This window comes from Schistocerca serialis, chromosome 4 (genome assembly GCF_023864345.2).
Source record: "Schistocerca serialis cubense isolate TAMUIC-IGC-003099 chromosome 4, iqSchSeri2.2, whole genome shotgun sequence".
Lineage (NCBI taxonomy): Eukaryota > Metazoa > Arthropoda > Insecta > Orthoptera > Acrididae > Schistocerca > Schistocerca serialis.
In genome coordinates this window covers 415,064,727-415,069,726 of record NC_064641.1, presented here as the reverse complement: position 1 = coordinate 415,069,726, position 5,000 = coordinate 415,064,727, and the positions used below count along the sequence as shown (strand labels likewise).

Below are 5,000 nucleotides of genomic sequence, written 5' to 3'. Positions count from 1 at the left end.
TTGCATGTATTAGCTCTAGAATTACCACAGTTATCCAAGTAACGTGGGTACGATCTAAGGAACCATAACTGATTTAATGAGCCATTCGCGGTTTCACCTTAATGCGGCTTGTACTGAGACATGCATGGCTTAATCTTTGAGACAAGCATATGACTACTGGCAGGATCAACCAGGGAGCTGCGTCAACTAGAGCTGAGCAGCCGGCCGCCCGGGAGTGTGTCCCGGGGGCCCGCGCGAACACGCAAGCGTCCGCTCAATTATTCTGCAAACAGGAGGAGGCTGAGCTCCCCTGCACAACACACCTCGAAACCCTCTCAGGTCCCGGCGGCGCGCAGCGCCGTCCTAAGTACTTGGTCGGGTTCGAGAGAGGCGCAATCGCCCGGAGTTAGGCGAGTAGACGCTTTAGGTGCGACCACCCGTGCTCCCAACTGAGCTTGCCGCTGCCGACAGAGGCCCGGGAGCGTGCTGTCGTGGCATTGCCGGCGGGAGACAACACGCGCCACCTACGGTGACCGGCAGCTCCAACGCCGGCGCCACAGAAGGACAAAAGCCCCACTTGGGTGCCGAAGCGAACTCTCCCAGCACAGCGCACGCGCCAACACGTCCGCACAGCTGCGATACAAACCACCTGCGAGAACCGCTGGGGCGACCGAGCAGCAGACGGCGTCGCGGCGCCGAGCGCCGGGCGGCGGCGCATCCTCAGCGCACAAAGTCCTCAATCGGACCAGCACACTGCAGATGGCCACCGCGCTTCGCACCGGGCCCGCGAGGACCTACTTTGGCCGCAAGGCGCCGCGAGCAGGGGGCGCCGGCGCGCAGCTGCGCCGCCTGCCGCGTCCGTCGGCCGGCGCGCCTGCCACTGGCCGCCCCCACCAGCCGGCTGTAGCGCGTGCGCCCACGCACCGCGCTGCCAGCACGCCGGGCGGCCCCCCCTCACCGGCCGGGGACGGTCCCACCCAGCCACCGCCGCGTATCGCCTCACACCCAGATCCCCTTTCACGTTCGTGGGCATGGTGGGTATCCCTGAAACAACCGGTTAATAGCTCGACCGATCGTCGCCAACACTGATTCACCTCTAGCGAGAACAACCGCACCACAACGGGTTACCAGTTGTTCATTTGCGTAACGTCACCAGCAAACGTACACGTCCATCGCCATTTGCAACGAGTATTGCATGCCTGTGTCAGGTGTCACAACACACTACGTCTGCCCACATAGACGCAACAACATGTGCACGCCTAGAGAACACGTGGAAGGTCGACCCCGTACGTATGCGGTGTCCATTGCGCGAACGACTGTCAGCCGGCCTCTGCAGCATGTCGCAGATGTGGAACACGGTGCAACATGCTATCACGGTGTGTGAGAAGAGACGACTACGTCCGAATACACGCTCCACTACATCAACAGACTGCTCATGCTGATCGCCATCCAGGGCGTCCGTTCCTCCCACACGTCTGTATGGCGTACCACACTGCAATCCAGCTCTTATAGGGAGACGACACGTAGCTGCGTGCACAATATTTGGACTGTATGGTCCGCCGTTGCTAGGCGCAGTCGTCATACGGCCACATGTGCCACGATGTATCATTCAGTACATACGGACCAATGTGCAGTACAGTTTGTGGGTTTTGCGTACATCGGCGGACAGGTGACAGGCCGTACCACAACGTAGGCTGAGTACGTCGGCATGCGAAGGGCGTTGAACATGCAAACTTCTCACCGACCAGCTTGCGAAGGCAGGGGGGAAGGGGGGGGGGCATGTACGTCCTGCTGCTATCCACATTACAGTGTATAGCAGGAGCATGTGGAAAGTCAGCAACACCTGCAAGGTGTTTAACATGACGCGATACACAGGGGACCGGGCAGTGCGAGTAGCGAACTATATTGCGAGGGTTGCGGTTAGGCAACACTACACTAATTTAACGAGTTGCATAACAATTACAGAGCAGGTTCAGCGACAACGTGCGTCAGGTTAGGGCGCAATATAGTTTTGGTTACGGCGCACTTTAGGTTAGGTTAAGGCATATTATAGGTTAGGTTAAGGCATATTATAGGTTAGGTTAAGGCATATTATAGGTTAGGTTAAGGCATATTATAGGTTAGGTTAAGGCATATTATAGGTTAGGTTAAGGCATATTATAGGTTAGGTTAAGGCATATTATAGGTTAGGTTAAGGCATATTATAGGTTAGGTTAAGGCATATTATAGGTTAGGTTAAGGCATATTATAGGTTAGGTTAAGGCATATTATAGGTTACGTTACGGCACAACATGGGTTACGTTACGGCACAACATGGGTTACGTAACGGCACAACATGGGTTACGTTACGGCACAACATGGGTTACGTTACGGCACAACATGGGTTACGTTACGGCACAACATGGGTTACGTTACGGCACAACATGGGTTACGTTACGGCACAACATGGGTTACGTTACGGCACAACATGGGTTACGTTACGGCACAACATGGGTTACGTTACGGCACAACATGGGTTACGTTACGGCACAACATGGGTTACGTTAAGGCACAAATTAGGTTAGGTTAAGGCACAAACTAGGTTAGGTTAAGGCACAAACTAGGTTAGGTTAAGGCACAACGTAGGTTAGGTTAAGGCACAACGTAGGTTAGGTTAAGGCACAACGTAGGTTAGGTTAAGGCACAACGTAGGTTAGGTTAAGGCACAACGTAGGTTAGGTTAAGGCACAACGTAGGTTAGGTTAAGGCACAAATTAGGTTAGGTTAAGGCACAAATTAGGTTAGGTTAAGGCACAAATTAGGTTAGGTTAAGGCACAAATTAGGTTAGGTTAAGGCACAAATTAGGTTAGGTTAAGGCACAAATTAGGTTAGGTTAAGGCACAAATTAGGTTAGGTTAAGGCACAAATTAGGTTAGGTTAAGGCACAAATTAGGTTAGGTTAAGGCACAAATTAGGTTAGGTTAAGGCACAAATTAGGTTAGGTTAAGGCACAACGTAGGTTAGGTTAAGGCACAACGTAGGTTAGGTTAAGGCACAATGTAGGTTAGGTTAAGGCACAACGTAGGTTAGGTTAAGGCACAACGTAGGTTAGGTTAAGGCACATCGTAGGTTAGGTTAAGGCACAACGTAGGTTAGGTTAAGGCACAACGTAGGTTAGGTTAAGGCACAACGTAGGTTAGGTTAAGGCACAACGTAGGTTAGGTTAAGGCACAACGTAGGTTAGGTTAAGGCACAACGTAGGTTAGGTTAAGGCACAACGTAGGTTAGGTTAAGGCACAACGTAGGTTAGGTTAAGGCACAACGTAGGTTAGGTTAAGGCACAAATTAGGTTAGGTTAAGGCACAAATTAGGTTAGGTTAAGGCACAAATTAGGTTAGGTTAAGGCACAAATTAGGTTAGGTTAAGGCACAAATTAGGTTAGGTTAAGGCACAAATTGGGTTAGGTTAAGGCACAAATTAGGTTTGGTTAAGGCACAAATTAGGTTAGGTTAAGGCACAACGTAGGTTAGGTTAAGGCACAACGTAGGTTAGGTTAAGGCACAACGTAGGTTAGGTTAAGGCACAACGTAGGTTAGGTTAAGGCACAACGTAGGTTAGGTTAAGGCACAACGTAGGTTAGGTTAAGGCACAACGTAGGTTAGGTTAAGGCACAACGTAGGTTAGGTTAAGGCACAACGTAGGTTAGGTTAAGGCACAACGTAGGTTAGGTTAAGGCACAACGTAGGTTAGGTTAAGGCACAACGTAGGTTAGGTTAAGGCACAACGTAGGTTAGGTTAAGGCACAACGTAGGTTAGGTTAAGGCACAACGTAGGTTAGGTTAAGGCACAACGTAGGTTAGGTTAAGGCACAACGTAGGTTAGGTTAAGGCACAACGTAGGTTAGGTTAAGGCACAACGTAGGTTAGGTTAAGGCACAACGTAGGTTAGGTTAAGCACAACGTAGGTTAGGTTAAGGCACAACGTAGGTTAGGTTAAGGCACAACGTAGGTTAGGTTAAGGCACAACGTAGGTTAGGTTAAGGCACAACGTAGGTTAGGTTAAGGCACAACGTAGGTTAGGTTAAGGCACAACGTAGGTTAGGTTAAGGCACAACGTAGGTTAGGTTAAGGCACAACGTAGGTTAGGTTAAGCACAACGTAGGTTAGGTTAAGGCACAACGTAGGTTAGGTTAAGGTACAATATAGGTTAGGTTAAGGTACAATATAGGTTAGGTTAAGGTACGATATAGGTTAGGTTAAGGTACGATATAGGTTAGGTTAAGGTACAATATAGGTTAGGTTAAGGTACGATATAGGTTAGGTTAAGGTACAATATGGCGTAGGTTCAGATACACATTGTTGTAGGGAAAGGTGTATTGGGGGGGGGCGGCGGCAGGTTCGTTGATAGTGATTATCGTAATTGGATGCCTGCGGTATTATCTGATTTGTCACGTCAGGATGCACTTTTGGCTCATGACAGGCGGCGCTCCAATTCCATGGTTGTGGCAGATCTGTGTCTTTCATTCCTGCCATTGAATGTGTGCTGTGACAGGAGGCAGTATTGTGATGTTGGGTGCACCCCTGTGTAGGACATGTGTGGGTGTTCGTGGCTTAGCTGAGCAATGTGCGGATGTCGGAAGGGTGGGATATTGTGTTTTCTGGGTGGACCTCCCGGTCTGGTAATGATAGTGTGGATTGTGTCATGTGGCGGAGAGGATGCACTGGATGTTCTTCCATGCTGGTGGTTAGATATTGTGTGTGTGCCTGTTACAGGCAGAGAGTAGTGTGTGATAAGAGAGTAGTGTGTGATAAGAGAGTAGTGTGTGATAAGAGTGTCTGGCTGACGTGTGGTTCTCATTGTGTGCAGAGTCTTTCAGCATGTATAGGGACGGTTGTATACATTGTATTCTGATGGCTCTGCATCTATTACTCATCAGTGCCGTGTATACGGTTACTCTGGTTCCAGTCGAAACTGTTCTATCTCTGTACATTAGTGACACTGCGGCTCCACTATGTTGCCGCCCCTGTCGGCCGTTTCCCCC

At 50.0% G+C, this 5,000-nt stretch overlaps 1 non-coding gene across 1 annotated transcript in view; it reads right to left on the bottom strand.

Annotated features, from left to right (window-relative positions):
• Positions 1-176, bottom strand: part of LOC126476819 (small subunit ribosomal RNA) — a 1,909-nt gene extending 1,733 nt beyond the window's left edge. The window contains exon 1 of the ribosomal RNA XR_007587258.1: positions 1-176. This exon is cut by the window's left edge and continues 1,733 nt beyond it. This is a non-coding gene — a ribosomal RNA (small subunit ribosomal RNA).
• Between the last annotated feature and the right edge of the window lie 4,824 nt (positions 177-5,000).